This window comes from Mandrillus leucophaeus, unplaced genomic scaffold (assembly GCF_000951045.1).
Source record: "Mandrillus leucophaeus isolate KB7577 unplaced genomic scaffold, Mleu.le_1.0 Scaffold16, whole genome shotgun sequence".
NCBI lineage: Eukaryota > Metazoa > Chordata > Mammalia > Primates > Cercopithecidae > Mandrillus > Mandrillus leucophaeus.
The window spans coordinates 4,634,428-4,653,359 of NW_012101587.1; positions in this window are offsets into that span (position 1 = coordinate 4,634,428).

Consider the following 18,932-nt stretch of genomic DNA (forward strand, 5'->3'; position numbering starts at 1 on the left):
CCCCCAGATGGAGTCCCGGAGTCCCAGAGCGGAAGCAACTTCACTTAGGCGTGGGAAGGGTGGAAGATGCTGATGAAAACAAGGCAGCTTGGGAAAAATGGGGGCTGATGATTTTTTGTTTTTTGGCCTATCTGAAAGGCTAATTAGAAAGTCAATAGCTATCAATCAGGATGTGTAAATGGATTGGAAAACTAGTGTTGTACTCCTTCCTTCCCGCGAGTGCAGCCTAACCTATTTGTGATGCAACATGCCCGTTTGACATTTATTTCCTTTCCTTTAAAAATGTAGCGTATATCTATTTAAAACAATATTAGTCTTGGCATCGTTTAGCTCTTGTGTACACTACTGTCAAATATGTGAGAGAGAGAGAGAGAAAGAGAGGAAACTTCCTTGGCTCAGACTATAACGAATGTATGTGACAAAAATTTCCATCGGCCAATGTTTGCCAAAAGAATGTTATAAGCTTGAATTATTTTATGCAATTTATAAACATGTTTAAATGAAAAAAGTTTTCCTTTTACTCAGCCTTATGAATGTATTTGTGTCTGAATTTAGAAGACAGGAAGTAACCCACCTTTGGGAATAGCACTTAAAAAGCAGGCATCTCTTCCCTTCTTCCCAATATTAAATAATTTGCTTTCTCTTTCCTTTATTTTATTTCATTTATTTTGGTTTACAAGTTTTGACACTGTGTTACACACAAAATCAAAATAGAAACAATCTATTAAAATTTGTTTTTTAAAAAAATGAATAGTAATTAGAAATTTTAGTTTCTCATAGCCAAGGGCTCCTTGGACTTCTGAAAGAATTCCAAAGACATCAGCCTTGCCACCAACCTAAAATTCTTCCTGCTGGCTGTGTCAGCAGTCCTGAGTTTTGTTTGCCGCCTGGTGTCTCTTGAAACTCAAGAAAAGCCAGATTGCTCCAACAAACATTCTAAAGCCTAATCCAAATTTTGGAGTTCTGAAGAGCTAGTAGTATTTAAATACAACCTTCTTTTTAAACATACATTATCCAAAAAAATCAGGTTCCTAATGGTCGATCCATAGCTGTATCCTTTGATCAAAGGTATTGAAATTGTATTAAGTGGCTAACGGAAAGTAAAGGTTCCCTTATTTTTCCTGTGATTTTTCTCATGCTGATTATCAACCTTATTATGATTACTTTGTGCTGTATAATTGGGCATAGAGCTAGGGCTCTGTTCTGAAAATATATTTGTTGTTGGCAGCTGTTCCATTATCTTATGTATATATTCTTCCTGTATTTGAATTTATGTTTTCTGGGTCTCTTCCCAGAACTAGATGGATTGCTTAGGATAGGACAAAGACAGACAAAGTTTTTGCACATGAATCTCTGAAATCCAAGAAACTAATGATGTGCTTCATTCTTAGAAGATGTGTTGAAGTGCAGTGACCTAGCTTTCTGCAGTACTTCAGTGAATTTCATTGCATGAAACAAAAGTATCTGCAGAGATTATTTGTCTATGCATTTTACAAGATTGGGCTTATAGAAAACATAATGTCATACCAGCAAGTTTGCTATTTTTATATTTTATCCTGGCACTTTTTGCAGTTAATGATAATATTTTATATGATCACTTTTCAATTTTTAAAGTGTGTTGGCAAACAATAATTCATTGCCTTTTTGAAACACATGTGACTTGTGAGTTATAAAGGGGAACTATTGTTCTTATTTTTCAGATGATATTCAGACAGGTTAAGTGATGTCCCTGAAATACACAGTTACTAAGTGAAAGCTCGAACATAGGCCCTTAGTTCTCTCCCCTGGCAACACAGTCAACCCATATCAGGTGCTTTTTAAAATAAATAGCAATGCCTGGGCCCCACTCTAGTCCAATTCAATCAGAACCTTTGAGTCAGTGTCAGGCACTATATTGTTAAAAAGTTCTCCTGGTGTGTCCACATGCATTCAGGGTTGAGAGCGTTGCTCTGGCAAATAGGAACTCTCAGTTTATTATTCATCCAGTTCCATGTCAATTATTATCTGAAAAAAATTATTTTATTCTTAAAATTCCATAGAGTTGTCATGACTATTGAATGAGTTGATATGCATGAAGTGCTTGCAACAGCGCCTGGTACACAGTACACACTCCATGAGGGATGACTGTCATCACTGACATCATCATAGAGAAAGGCACTTCTTGGACAATTTGACTCAAATTACTCTTGGATTGGAAGATAGTCGAATGTGGTTCATGAAATTTCCTCAACGCAGTATCTTTTGCTGATGCAAAATAAAGTCATATGGAACATAGGAATGATAGAGATAGGGAGAAATGGAATTAAAACCCACCTTCTTAGTGCCACTTTTATTTCTAATTTTATTCAGATAGTAACCAGTGACCATGTAGAATTGTCAAATAGTTAGATTCTACCAATAAGATCCAAATAAAATCAAATGACTAATGAAAACATTAGATCACCTCAGAAAAGTAAGGTATATTCAAGCATCATTATATGTTTCAGTTCATGAAAAAAGATTTTCCTAAATACATACACTTTCTACATAATGCAAGACATCTGATTTAACCAAATCTTTGCCAATCAATAATTAGATAGATTTTAATGACAAATGCATCATAACAAGGCAAAACCTTCTTTTGTATCAATTGCTATAAAATCTGGAAAATGGAACAAGTGCATAGCTTGGGTGGCTCTATTTTTGGCAAGTATTCTATTTTACATGCTTTTTAAGACTTTATTAAATAAATTGGATGATTATTCCTTAATAACAAAAATCTCATTATCGCCTCCTGGAAATTATCATGGTACTGAAAAAATCTTTTTTTTATATGGAATGTAAACTGTTAGATTAATCAGATTCCCTTTTATCTGAAAACCATGTGCCCAGCAATCTAATGGAAACAATGTATGTTATTCTGATTTAGTGAGACTTTGGCTTCAGATAGGACATATTTATTAGCAAAAGGTAGAATGTCAGCTGGATTATAACTATTTGCTTTATCTTCTATGATAGAACACCACTATGAGATTCCGGATCAGATATATAGATTTGAATGGTGGAGAAAATCTCTGCATGGCCCAAAATGCCTTCCTCAATAAGTTCAGTGGTACTATGTTTGTCTCTAACTCAATCTGAAATGTCTTCCGTTAGTTCCAACTGTGGGTTACAACTGCAGTTCCCTGACTGCAGAAACAGCAAAATTTTCCAAACATTTTCAGTAACATATGCACAGCAGAAATATAAAACAATAATATTAAAGTTAAACCAGGCAAAACTACCATCTACTACAACCAACATTTCATTACAGAAAGGTCATTTTAACAACAAAAATAGAAAAAAACACATGAGCCTAGAAGCAGTCCCTTAAAGTGATTAAATTTAGTCTCATGAAACTCGTTACAATGGTCATTATTTCCCTCTTCTTTTGTAGGTTGGATTAAAGCTTCGCCATAGTTACTAAGATTTGGAAATCATTCTCCAACACCGTAAAAATGGGAATATGGTCTCCCACTGCCTATTATTCAGCCGTATGTTTGCTATGTGGAAAGAAAGAGAGTGTGCTCAGGGATTCCTTCAGGCTCTTCTCATTAGAACATCAGCATGAATTCATTTATGAGTTGACCTTATTGCTGTGTAAGAAAACATAGAGCACCTGACCATGAGGGGATCAAATATTGAGCAGTATAATTTAGAATTGAGAAAGATATAATTGGCAAATGTCACTGACATGTTTTAGGAGGCTAACTGTGAGAGATAACAGGCCACTTGGAGTGCAAGGCTGTGAGCAGCTGAGGGGCCACCTGGAGAGCTCTGGGGAGAATGACTTTGGGGTAGGATGGGTGTGGAGCATAGTTTCCACTGTCCATCCACAGAACTTGGCTTCTTCCCAACCACAATGGCTTCAGGAAGAACCATCTCTCCTTATGACTGTTTCATCCTTAGAATAAGATATCAAAAAAACCAATGAGTTTAGAGGCAGGACATCTGGAATGATGGAATGAGGAGCCCATCAGATCCTCTCCCCAGCAAAACAACCATTTAACTGGAATAAAAACTATAAAAATCAATTATTTAAAGTTTATGGAAGTTTTCTTAAGGATATACAGCAAATGGTGAAACACTTATTTTTAAAAATCTTCTAAATATTAGTTAGGAACAGTGACAGCCTGCAGTGTTTGAAACACAACTCTCTCCCCCACCACAGGTCAATGTTACAGAGGTTCTACTTGGGTGTTCCACTAGAGGTGGGTACAGCCAAGAAGATAAGGTCTCTCTGCACCCCCAGCTCCTAGCTTAGGGTTATGGTTACACCATGGGAATGGAAAGCCAATAGGGCTTTTCATCCCCACCTGCCCCATGTTGCAGACAGGCATGACCAAGAGGACAGGATCTTGCTTTCCTCACCTAGCCTCTGCTTGTATGGTAGAAGCTCTACCCTAGGTGCCAGGCCCCCAATAGTCTCTATCCCAGTTTGCTTGCAGTACAGAAGTTTATCAATAGGAGCAATCAGAGAAAACCAAAACCTACCACACTCCCCAAGCAACCACCCTTAGTGCAGGGATTGTTATTCCAGGAGAAGCAGGTAGCTATCCCTGCCCCCAGCTTCTGCATGGTAGCTCAGAAGTACTGCTCAGTAAATATGCTACCTAAAAAAGAAGAGAGTATGCCTGAACAGAATCTGGAGAGACCTAAATAAATGGAGAAGTATACTATGTTCATGGATTAGAAGACACAGTAGTGAAAGATGTCCTTTCATTTGAAATTGATTTACAAATTCAGTGCAATTTCAATAATATTCCAAGGAGGTCTTTCAAAGAAATTGGTGTGTGTGTGTGTGTGTGCACACACATATAAATCTTATAATGACATTTTTACAATTATATGTATGCATATATATGTATATGTTTAAATGCAAAGAATCTGAAAGAGCTAAAACAATGTTCTATAAAAGGAACAGAGTTTGAGTATTGAGTATTTACACTATCTGATTTTAAGATTTACTATAATGTTAGGATAAACAAGAGAGGGTACTATTGATATAATGATGACAAAACAGATCACTAGAATGGAACAGAGTCTAAAGTAGACTCACACATATATGGTCAATTTATTTTTGAGCAAGATAATTAGACCTTTCAATGGTGTAAAGAAAGTCATTTATATGCTGGAATATCTATATGAAAAATAGTGAACCCTAATCTTTAGATCCTCCACACAAAAATAACTAATTCTGGATGAATGATAAACCTAAATATAAAAGCTAGAATCAGAAATCTTCTAAAAGAAATTGTAAGACACTATCCTTGCAATCTCAGAATGTGCAAACATTTCTTAGAATTAACACTAAAAGCATTAATAATAAAAAATTATACATTGGAAATCATAAAAATTAAAAATTTCATTTCTAAAAAGATGTTAAGACAATAAATTGTTAAGTCATATATTAGAAAACAATATTGCAATGCATATAACTGACAAATGACTTGTATCCAAAATACACAAAGAACTCTTAGAAATCTATAAAAAGACAAACAACCCAATAAAAATCAAAGAGATTTAACAGACATTTAACAAAAGAAAGTACATGAAGAACAAATGAATAAAATATCACATCATTAGTCCAATAAATAAAAACTAAAACCATGGTAAAATACCATACTACACTTACCAGAATGGTTACAGTAAAACAATTGGTAATGCCAAGTGTTGGTCAAGATGTGGACCACTATCGTAGATATTGCTGAAGGGAATATAAAATGTACACTTTGCTTAGTATTTTTATACAAAGATAAACACAGATCTGCATCTCTCAGTAATTTAATTGCTAAATATGTACCCAAAACAAATAAAATATTTATCCACAAAAAGACTGGAACAAGAATATCCATTCTACTGTAGTTATATTCAAAGTAGCCAAAAACTAGCAGCAATCAAAATGCCTATCGACAGGAGAATAGATTACTACATCTTGGTTTGTTCATACAATGGAATACCACTTCCTAATAAAAAGGAATTTACTGTTTTTGTTTATTTATTTATTTATCTTTTATTTTTGAGATGGAGTCTCATTCTGTCACTCAGGCTGGAGTGCAGTAGAGTGATCTTGGCTCACTGCAACCTCCACCTCCTGGGGTTCAGGCAAATCTCTTGCCTCAGCCTCCCAAGTAGCTGGGACTACAAGTGTGTACCACTACACCTGTCTAATTTTTGTAGTTTTAGTAGAGACAGAGTTTTGCCATGTTGGCCAGGCTGTTCTCAAACTCCTGACCTCAAGTGATCTGCTGGCCTCGGGCTCCCAAAGTGCTGAGATTACAGGCATGAGCCACTGCACCCAGCTATTTACTTTTTTAATTGACAAGTGAAAGTTGTATATATTTCTGGTACACAACGTGCTTTTATATATGTGTACATTGTGAAATGGCTAAATAAAACTATTTCACATATGCATTACCTCTCATACTTACAGTTTTTTTGTGGTGAGAATACTTAAAATCTACTCTCTTAGAAATTTTTGAATATACAATATCTTGTTATTAACTACAGTCCCCATGATGTACATAGATCTCATAAACCTATTCCTTCTACCTAATTGAAATTTTGTGTCCTGACCAACATCTCCCCAATACTTCCATTCTCCAGCCTCTGGTAACCACCATTTTACTCTGTTTCTCTAAGTTCAACATTTTTGCAATTTACATATGTTTTTAATCATGAGGTTTTTGTCTTTCTGTGCCGGACTTATTTCACTTGACATAATGTCGCCTAGGTGTATGCATGTTGTGGCAAATGATAGGATTTTTTTAAGGCTGAATAGTATTTTGTTGTGTATATATACCACATTTTCTTTATTCATTTACTCACTGATGCACACTTAGATTGATTCCACGTCTTGACTATTGCGAATCATACTGCAAATAACATGGAAGAGTGGATATCTCTTCAACATCCTGATTTCAATACTTTTGGATGTATACCCAGTAGTGGAACTGCCGGATCATAACGTAATTCTATTTTTATTTTTTGAGAAACCTTCATACTGTTTTCCATAATGGCTCTAATAATTTACATTCCCACCATCATCAATGTACATGGGTTCCATTTTCTCCACATCCTCACCAACACTTATCTTTTACCTTTTTGATAACAGCCACTAACTGGTGTGAGGTGATACTCCTTGTGGTTTTAATTTGCATTTCTCTGATGATTAGTGATTTAGAGCATTTTGAAATACACCTGTCAGCTCTTTGTATGTTTTCTGTTGAGAAATGTCTATTCAGGTCTTTCGCCCATTTTAAACCAGGTTATTTGTTTTCTTACTATTGAGTTGTTTGAGTTCTATATACAGTTTGGATATAACCCCATTATCAAATGTATGGTTTGCAAATATATTCTCCTACCTACCGATTGTCTGTTTATTCTGTTGACTGTTTGCTGTGGAGAAGATTTTTAATTTTAATGTGGTCTCATTTGTCCATTTTTTTCTTTTGTTGCCCATGCTTGTGGGATCATTAAAAAAAAAAAAAATCACTGCCCAGGCCAATGTCATGTAGTTTTTTTCCCTCATGTTATCTTCTCGTAATTTTAGAATTTCAGGCCTTATACTTAAGTCTTCAATTAATTTTGAGTTGATTTTTATATGTGGTGTGTGATGAAGGTCTAATTTTACTATTATTATTGTTATTATTTTTGAGATGGAGTCTGGCTCTGTAGCCCAGGCTGGTGCAGTGGTGCGATCTTGGCTCATGCAAGCTCTGCCTCCCGGGTTCAAGCCATTCTCCTGCCTCAGCCTGTCGAGTAGCTGAGACTACAGGTGCCCATCACCATGCCAGGCTAATTTTTTGTATTTTTTTGTAGTAGAGACGGGGTTTCACCGCGTTAGCCAGGATGGTCTCAATCTCCTGACCTCGTGATTCACTTGCCTAGGCCTCCCAAAGTGCTAGGATTACAGCCCAGCTGTGAGCCACTGCGCCCGGCCTGATGAGAGTCTAATTTTATTCTTCTGCATGTGAATATTGTTTTCTCTGCACTATTTGTTGAAGAGACTTTCCGTTCCCCATTGTGTGGAACACACTATTGATACATGTAAAAACATGGCTGAATCTCAAAAACGTTACCCTGAGGGAAAGGTACCATCACAAAGTATACAAGTTGCTTATTTTTACATATAGGAAGAACAAGATAATCATCTAATCTATGGTGGCACTCCTGGAAAGAAACACAAAAGAATTTTCTGCGAGATGGAGATATTCCACACCTTGTTTTGCTTAGTTGTTACACAAGGGCGTACAATTGTCAAAATTAATGAATTGAACACCTACGATTTGAACCTCTTGTTGTATGAAATTGTATGTTAAGTTTTTAAAAGGCAGAGGATACATATTAAAGTCACCTTACAATATTGCCAAAGGCTGCATCTTCTTGCAAGGAAATTTTTCCTGCTCCTGCCAGGCATGAGTCCTGTATCTTTGTAGGTCACCCTACACCAAGGCATGGTCTGCCATGAACACTCAATGTGGCAATGTCTTTTCTCTAAGTCTCACAGCCGACATGTGCATTCTAGAGTTGCTGATGACGCTTAGGTCTTTTCTAAATGCAATAATTCACGTGTTCACTCAGCAAATATTTACTGAGGGTTTATTATGTGCCAACTGCTGTGGCTGACCTCAGAGTCCCAGTGACGACAAATGCCAGACAAACGCCTCTGCCCTTGAAAACTTACGCTGAAAGTGAGCGTAGTGATGAGGTGGATGAGTTTTCTTATTTCGCCCGCAGATAAAAGAGGCACATCTAATTCGGAGACTAATGGATTGGCACTTTTACTAGATTTGGAGGTTTCAATTAAATTGCCTAATTAATACACCCTAGATCTTTGTTCTCAAGAGACTTTCCAGAAATTCTCCTCAAATACATGTTTATGAAGTACTGAAGTATCTTTAAAATTTACTCTTGATGTATGTTCATTTAGTATAAGATAATACAAAACAACAATGGCAAAAATCTTACTTAGACCGTGTTAAGACAATACATTTTTAAAAACCTTTTCATGTATTTCTCCATTATGCCCATTTCTTGCTGAAAGTATGTTTTTTCATGAAAAGGAACAAACAGGATTTATGGTTGCCTTGCCTAGATTGATCTATTAGAAGCTTTGAATTTTCCATACAAACTTTTCCTCAACTGTATTTTTTCTTTACTTTTATAAATGATTGTAACTAAAATTAGCATATTTTATGCATCTGAAGTACTACTATTTTCCCCTCCTTTTGTCTTGGTGTGGTGAATAGTAATGATGCAAAACAAGCACTGATACAAAGCAAAGTAAGAAGTGTGAATTTGAAGAATGCATTTCACATGAAAGTCATACTTTCTATACTATGTGCATTTTAAAACACTTTAATCCTCTTGAGCCCTATAGGTACAATTTAAAATTCAAGAGGAAACAAGATTGAATAAATTGTCCAACTTCTTTGGAAATGTGTCTTTACCACCGGATTCTAGATTGCATTCTCTAATTAGGCATTTAAAACACAATTTTCTGCCCATTTTTTCAAAGACAACTTCCAAGGCATGGGCAGACTTTTACAGAAGAAAAAAGAAAAGTGATAGAGTTTCTACTTTAGACTATCCCAAGGTAATCCAGTAACTAAATAACTAAACACCAACAGTCAACTGAAATGACATTAAGGCACAGAATCTGAAATGGCCTCAGATAAAAGGGATTGAATTGTTGAAGTAAATAGAAAATGTAGTTGAAAATATGGATGCCATAATGTAATGAGATGTGAACTTAAGGGTCTAGATCTTGTCTGCCATTGTGTGCCTAGCACCTAACAAGGTGTTTAGTCCACAATAGAAGCTCAATAAATGTTAGTTAAGGATAGGTTGAATGAATTACTGTTTTTCACAGAAACATCATTCCTGAAGAGACCTTAAAAGGATCAAGTCAACTTTTCAATCATTACAACAAATTTTCTAACTTGCTTTCTCTTCTATATGATAGACTTCACAAAATTAAGACAGTAACAATGCTCCCCCTTAGTCTTATTTTCTTTGAGGCTACATGCCCTCTTCAACTGGTTTTGCTAATACATCATTTTAAAATAGTAAATAATTTTGCTTGCACTACCCTGGATAATCTCTGCATCTTTTAAAATAGAGCACCAAAATTTAAATAATATAATTTTGTAGAAGCATAATCTGTGAAGAAGACTGGGAAGTTATTATTTTTTAAAACCTGAATAATTTTATTCTATTAATTCTATCTAAAAACAGAGTTGATTTTTTTCCCTCCCATTTCTAAAAACATGCTATTTCAGTATATGGTCACTGAAAAAAAAAGATTGGTAGCTGTCCTTTAAAATCCATCCTTTCCTTTTCAATGGTAATAAAATAGTCATCTCGTAATACATAATTGCTTAGCTAGATCACATTTCTGAACTTTTCTTGCAGTTATTTGTGGCCATATGACTATGTTCTCACTAATGAAATGTGAACACAAGGGTTGTAGACCATTTCTGGACTCAGAAACAAAGTCTTCAGAGCTGTGTCTTCTCTTCCCTCCTCCCACTGGCTGGGGTCCAGATGTAATGACTGAGCTCCAACTGCACAGAAAATGGTAATGGTAGTAGGGATGGCAGAGCAGAAAACAGGAAGGAGCCTGGGCCCTGAATGACTTTAGAGGGTAGAGTTTTCCAGTTAACTTGAACTTCCCACCTTAGAATTGTTGTGTATGCGAAAAACGAATGTCCATATTCTTTAAGTCATTATATTTTGAGATCAGTTGGAATCCATTGTTTAGCTAGCTGATTTTACTAGCCAACCAATAAACATCTCGTATGTTTTCTCTCATGCACTGCTATTAAGACACAGCTGGTTTATACTATATTTATTTAGTATAGCATACCATAGCATAGCATAAAAAACATGCATCGAAGTCTACTACTACCCACATCTCAAATTCAGACGATGAAAAAGACACTTAAAGTTAAGTAAATGACCAGTTTAATATCACCAGGCCCTTGCAATACATACTGTTTTAAATATTAACCTTAAAGAAGGGTATAGATATGCACTGTGTTCTTCAAGAAACATGACTGATAACTGGATATGGGTTATATATTCTGGATCTAGGCTCAAACATACCTAATCTGGTAGACATTGATGTTATTCTGCAGAACAGTTTCTATAAAACGGTGTGGGAAAAATATGTTAGATTTGAGATTCGTATGAGATAAGTAAGAACAGTCAGTGAGCATGGGCTATTTTTGTCTAAGACGTTTAACAATGCACCTTATAGTAAGATAAGCACAGGTTTCTAATCCACTCTCAGAACTTTACCAAAATGATTAACATTCATTCTGAAAACTCTAGAGCAGAGGCCTTAACAAAAGAAGAGTTTTTGGTTGACAAAGTACTAATAGAGCCAGGACAAATGGAAAAAGGAAGATGCAGTGTGCCTGTTTACGAAATATTATTTTACTTAACATTGCTACTCTGCCCTCTGTAAGTGCTGAATTTTTGTCTGTATAGTCTATGCTTTTGTTTTTGTATTTTGTTTTTGTTTTGTTATGTATTTGTTGAAAACAAATAATTGAATATTTGTTTGTAACATCCAAGAGTGTAGCAAACAAAAAAGAATTTCTATCCAATACGTTGACATACAGCAGGCCTAGAGAGACCTCTTTCATAGTCAAGGGGGTTGACTATGCAAGGTGGCTCTCAGACTGCCAACAAAGAAGGATATTCAGAATAGGAGAAAAAATAAGGAAGGACTGGAAAAATTCTGTGTGAAAGTTGGACTTTATGATATAAAAAATAAAAAGTTGTGACAGATATAGATAAAAAGAGACTTGGCTGAGAAGGAAGCATCACACAGCAGAGAGAAAGTGGAACGTTCATGTTACCATGAAGATAGGCACTGAGTGACGACTCATGAACCCATACAGCAAAATCCCATCAGACATATGAGGAAGTTGTCAAAGATACAAAATAGTAGTGAGAAATGTAAATGCCTCTCTCAGTCTGACAGAGGTCAGCTTCGACTGGAGGTGTCCAGAGCCCATCCTGTTTCCCAGTATGTTTCCTGCTGCCTTCATTACACCTAGCACTAAACAGAGAACCGATTATTATCTGTTGAACGATAAAACAAAGCAAATAAACAGTGAAAAAGGAAGAAAGGAAATACGAGAGGGAGGAAGGAAAAAGGGAGAGTGGGAAGGAAAGAAAGGTGAATTATCACCATTTCATTATATAGAAGAATAAAATAATACAACCAATAAGGTTGAACCAATATATTCCTATTTATTTCAATCTCTGTACAGTCGCATTTAAATATTTATGAATACCATGTATTCCACAAAATGTTTGATGAATGCCCCAAAAGCAGTAGATTTAAGTCAGGACAAAACCATTCTCCCACATAACTGAATGAAAAAGAATTCAAACTATAATTATAGAAAGTGTAGAAATTAATAAGGGTGATATATTGCGGAAAATGGATAACACTATCCTCAAAACTCATTAAAAATGTTACAAACTTTCACTTGTAAACAAAACTACATACATATGGACAACTAAATAGTCAAATCAAGAAGCTGAAGGAAAACAAAATAAACCTGGCATCATAAGGGAAGACATATAAATTGAATAAAAATAATTTTAAATTGAATAATAGCTTGTTAATAAAAACATTGAGTCAAGATATTAACAAAATCATTTTTCTTCATGTATAATCAAGAAATAAAAAGCTTTCAAACTCATACAGAGTTAGGATTAAGAAGACAAAAAATAGGCATTGGTGAGATTAATAAAATAAGAACATAACATATATAATTCTGTGTGAATTAAATTTATTGGTTAAACATTAATTACCAAAAGAGACTAAAAGTGATATAATAGGCTTAGCTCTGGCCTAAAGTCTTCAAAGAAAGAAAAGTATTTTCCAATAGAGATAGAAAGCCTGAGTTATTAAATTGGCAATATCTTTCACACTTTCAATAAACAGCTTCCACACTTGATATAGAAAATATTCCAGAATCACTAAACATATGGACAAATAGATTATAGGGAATTAAAGCAAATACAAAAAATTACAGGCTAATATCACTTATCAAGAGAGACAGAGCACTGCCAGCCAAGTTCAGCAGACTATTCATAGAATTTATTGCAGACATTCAGGAGTGCTTTATAATCAGAAAATCCCCCCCACATTGATCATTGTATTAATAAGTGAAAAGGGTAAACTAGTTTACCATGATAAATGACCAAAAACTGCTGCATACAATTTAACATCCCTAAATTTGGGATGCACTGATGCTTCCTTAACGTAACAAAGCCATTTCAGACCAACAGATAATATGCTATTGTATGAAGCAACATCATAAGAATTTTATTAAAGTTATGAATAAGTTCATAATGCCCGTTTTATCACCATTATGTTATACTGTATGTTTGATTGTCTAATAATGTAATAAGACATGAAAAGGAAACAAATAGAATTGAAGAAAGGCAGAATTATTATTCCCTGATGATATAACAGCCTAAGAAATGAAGAGTCAACCGAAATCACCTAAAAGTATTAATACCAATAAAACAATACCAACAATTATAAAATAATCAATTCAAAAATTACCAGGAAATCAAACCACAAAAATATTGAAAATGCACATTTATATATAAAGAAACTTAAAATTGGTAAACTCTTATAGGCAAAAGGTAAAAAATAAAATTATTAAAGAAATGCCTAAGAGACTTGACTATATCAAAAGACACAGTGAACAAAACTCAGTATCAAGAGAGAAAATGAGCAACATATTTTTATGTAGGACAAAAACTTAATAGACATAATAAGTAAATATGTTATAAATTAATACAAAAACAAATTCTTCAGTTTTAAAAGTGAGGAAAAGGCAGCAACTGACAATTCAAAAAGATGAAACAAAAATGGTCTACAAGCAGATGATTATTAAAAGTTTTTAAAACATGCATTCAGTTTGACCTTATAATTTCCCTTTGAACGATCTGTACCCAGGAGTTAATTTAAAATGTGCCAAAGATTTGGTCACCAGAATTTTATACTCAAAGCTCTTAGTAAAACTGAAAATTAGTAACAAGTAAATTTCCAATATTAGAGGATCAAATAAAATAAATGATGCACATCCTGTTCATGAGAAGTACATCATAAAAATTTTCAAGATTTAGTTAGTCAATGAGATCACTTGGACACAGGAAGGGGAACATCACACACCAGGTCCTATTGTGGGGAGGAGGAGGGGAGGGATAGGAGATATACCTAATGTAAATGACAAGTTAATGGGCGCATGTATACATATGTAACAAACCTGCACGTTGTGCACATGTACCCTAGAACTTAAAGTATTAAAAAAACAAAAAAGATTTATTTAGTAAAAAAGCAAATTGCACAACATTCCATACAGCATTAGTCCATCTTTGTAATACTGAAATCTTCACAGGCCTATATTTTTGAAGCAGAATAAAGTATCAGCAGTGATTATCTTTGGACTTAAATGACTTTACATTTTTTCTTTATTATTTTCTAGTTTTTCTACAATTAACTTCTAGTAGTTTCTTAATAAAGGTATTTTTACTTATGTTTTAAAATATGCATATGTGTATATTAACATTAAAATAAAGATGTCACGATGAGGAAATAAGAGATAAATAACACTGTTACCAAAAATAGAACAGAAAAAATGAAAAAAAAATGTGAACAAGAATAAAGTCATAGTCTGATTCCTGGGGAACGAAAACGATTACATGAAGAATCTGTGTCTGGTAAACTGGAAGATTTTTTGAAAATAAAAGGTATTTATGTTATAGAGAATAGTTGATCACTATTTTTCTGGCAACAAAACTTTAAATTCTTGAGAACTCAAAATATATCTCTTTCAATCTAAATAATTTTAATTCTTTGTATCTTTAAAAATTCTTTTTTTATATATAAAAAGTGACCCCTAATATTCCAGTCTTTTCAAATTCATTTCATTGTGCTCTTTTGGACACATTTCAAAGCTTCTCAGAAAGGGATGCCTGAATCTTATGCAAATGACTTCACGTAAACACGGATACCCAGTGCTTCTTCCATGGCCTGTGAACATAGCACCACAACATTCCTTGACCTCCAGTGTTGTGGGCCCCTTGAGTTAGATAGGAAATTGACTCTAGAAGCACAGGCTCTAGTAGCACAAGCTCCAGAATCCACTTCCTGGGTACGAATCTCAGCTCTGTTTCTGATTTGCTGTGGAAGCTTGGTGAGCTTACTCACTGCATCTTGCCTCTCCTGAGTTGTAAGAACCTATCACCACACCCAACACATCAGAAGTCATAACTATTACGAATTCACATTCACTTTGTAGTCTTAGGCTAGGTCTGAGTAGGTGCTGCCATAGGTATTTTACTACAGTTTTCCATCTTATAGTTGTTTTAATCCCCAACTCAAGATCATTATGATTTATAAGTTTGTTATCCAGGGTGTTCGTTTTCCTTGGAGAATGCCTGCATCAGCAAAAGTAATGAGCATTTTTTTTCATCCTAGTAAATGCTAAATAGTACTAGCCCCAACTGGGCACCATCTTTCTATCCTTGCCTGCGATCAGCTTAAGCCAATGTCAATAAGGATATCCTCAGCTTCATGAAAGAAAACCCTAACACAAGCTGGCTTAAACAGAAAAGTAATTTACTTTCTTATATGGCAAGAGGCTTCAAGGGGCTGCAGCGCTGGCTGATGAGGCAGCATGGTGGGGAACTGAAGGGCTTGGGTTTACTTCATCTCCCTGCTCTGCAGTGCTCGGCAGGCCTGCTTTGTCCCAGGCTCACCCTGATGGCCAGAGCAGTTGAGTCACATGTGAACAAGATAGCATCCAGGAAAAGAAAGCAATTATATCCTATTTTATTAACTCAGGAGCAAGGAAACTCTTCTTCAACCCCCTATCAGAGAGAAGTTCCACTAGCTAGACCAAAATGGCATGACCATCTCTAAATCAAGGCTAAGAAAGGTACCGGGTGTCCCACGATTGGCGTAGGCTAGTCAGGATTCACCGCAGCAGCTGCAAAAGGATGTGGATGTGCTTCCCCTGAAACTCATGGAGAAGCACAGACACGGCCACAGAATTGGGAGGCTGTCCACAGAAGAAAGGAAGGGAAGGTATGGGTGTGGAGCTGACAGCCAGCAGTGGCTGCTGCAATTGGCTCGTGAACAGTTTATTGACCATAACTTTATTTTTTTAAAGTTCAGTTAGCTAGCTAATGGATGAGCTAAGGGGAGCAGATCAGGTCCAACACTCAGCTATACACTTAACACGAATATTAAGTTCAAGAGAGACAATCTCTTAGTAATTACATAATTTTGGAGAAAAATGCCCATAAAACTCAAAAGCATGCCTTGTCACCTAATTAATTTTAAAATTCTGTTTCATTTTCTGGATGACTTTCTCATCCAGTTCTTTGAAATATGTATATTATGTAAATGCATAAACACACACCTAGAATTAAATGGTATAGGTGTTAAACATATTAACTTATGTATTATAGATATGTTTTCATTTCTATATAATTTAATATATATTATGTGCATAAATATATATTAATGTGTATAGCTTAAAAATCAAATTTAGATTTGTTTAACACTATTAGAATAAAATAAATGCATATGAAATGACACAGAGGCATCTTTGCCCATGGAAAGAGATACAATTACTGCAATGTTGTAGTTAATGTTTGCTCACCACTGGGAAATGTAATAGAGAAGGAATAGTCTCCACCTTATGGGGCTTATCTGTTAGCAGTTTTCAAAGTTACAGGCTCTATTTACACTCCAAAGTTTTCATTTGCATTAATGAAAAAAGATTCACCCTCAAAATTTATTTTAGATAATCAGAAATCCCCATGGCTTGGTTTTCTTGATGAGTATCTGAAAAGAACAAGTTAAGAATGTTAAGAAATTCAAAACTCAAATAGAGAAACTTAGAATGGTGTAAAAATAATTACCAGCTCAACATTGATGTCATTAGAATACAAAAAAAATGAAGGTTGTAATAGCTTTTAACAAATTATTTCTATATTACTCATGTCACCACAGCCCCTTGAAGCCTCTTGTCATATGAGAAAATAAATATTACAGGAGTATGCATGGGGAAATAGAAGAGTTTATGATAAATTAATATATTAGGAAATATCCTTTAAGCTATAAAACTCACATTGAAACTCTCTGTACAAGATACAGGTTCCTTTTTCTCAGGTTCTCTCTTTATATTATGAGCCCCCAATAAAAGTAAATGTCAGGAATGCGAAACATATCTCAATTGAAAAATAAAAATGAATACTAAATAGTCTTTAGATGAAAGCTAAAATTCAAATAATAACTATTACATTGGCTCTTTGCATTTATTTACAATTTCTAGATTTAGTAATATCTGCAGGAATCTATTTCTCACATGTACAAGGAAAACAGACTTGCTGTCATGCTACACCCACAGTGTTTGCTTTAAGCACAACGTTGTCCTCTGCTATGGACTTTAAGAGTTAACAAGTAAATGAACACTGCTTATCTTCAAATTACACACCACTCAGCATGTAGCATCCATGTATCAGAGTCTTACCTGATAGATACTGGTGAACAACAGGACATGCGCATCATCTTTCAGTGAAAAAAATCAGCAAAAATCAGAGTTGGCTGAGCCAGCCACTTGCCCCTCTCTGTCCCTGTCGCCACTGACCTGCCTCCAGTCTTAGAAACATGATATTTAAACACTATCCCACTGAATAACTCACATAGTACAAAAATGCATGTTCCAAGAGTTGTTTGAATGACTTTTCTGTAGATTTTTTTTTACACAAATTGTTTTTACTTTCAGGTAAATTTACAGCAGTCAATCCTGTATTAAACCTGGCTGATCAATTTTAATGAAATGACCTAAGTCATAATAATGTTTTTATAATTTAATAAAACCCTCTTTCATATCACAACAACGAGGAAGTATTTATTTGCCTTAGGTCCTAGCCTCCACCTGCTCCTAAGTAAAGAAAACATGGTGCAATAATAGTGACATTTTTAATTGTGCTGTTTTCCTTTAAAATCCTGGTTTGTATATCATGCTTAGATGAGGTCAAAACAAGTGTCCCCATGTGATGTGCTAACCTGGGGCCCCAGAGCTTGGCAGGTATTATACAAAGGGTGGAGAAAAAAAAAAAATCATGACAAAGAAGATTATTACAGCCTAGAGCATGGAGACTACGGGTTTATCATTCTTTATTTTTTCATCATAAATAAAATTACTTTAAACTCCTCCCTTGACCCTGTCCTACCATGGAGCTAGTCACCCACTGCTTACCTTCCCTCTCCACTGCTTGGAAGACCACTTCAGAACTGATGCTTTCCCTACCTAGCCGTCCAGACCTGACGACCTGACGTCTAACATCCCATTTTCCTCTAAGTTCCCTTTTGAAGGTTATCAGTGATGTGCTAGTCTCCAATTTCAAATGCTTCATGTAACCCTTACTTCACTTCTTTCCTCTGAAGAATCTGACCATGCCATCTGCCCAATAAACCCACATGCACAAGAGTGGCCTTAAAACTCTTTTCTGCTTGGGACCAATGACATCGTGTACACAAACCTATTTCATCTTCTATGCCTGTGCCCACCGTTTTTAGGTGCAATGCAGATGTTTACACTCTAAACATGAAAATAACAGCTTCCTACCCTGAGAGGCAGGAACAAGCATAGTGATAAGCAAGTGTGCTTAACCGGTCGTCCTGGAGTCAGGACAGAAGCCCGAGACCTTCATGGTGCATCTGTGTGTTAGAAAGAGACCTCCGAGATCACGCCACTGCACTCCAGCCTGGGCGACAGAGCGAGACTCTGTCAAAAAAAAAAGAAAAAGAAAAAGAAAGAAGCCTCCGGCAGCAGAGGGATTGCCTCAGACCCTCACAG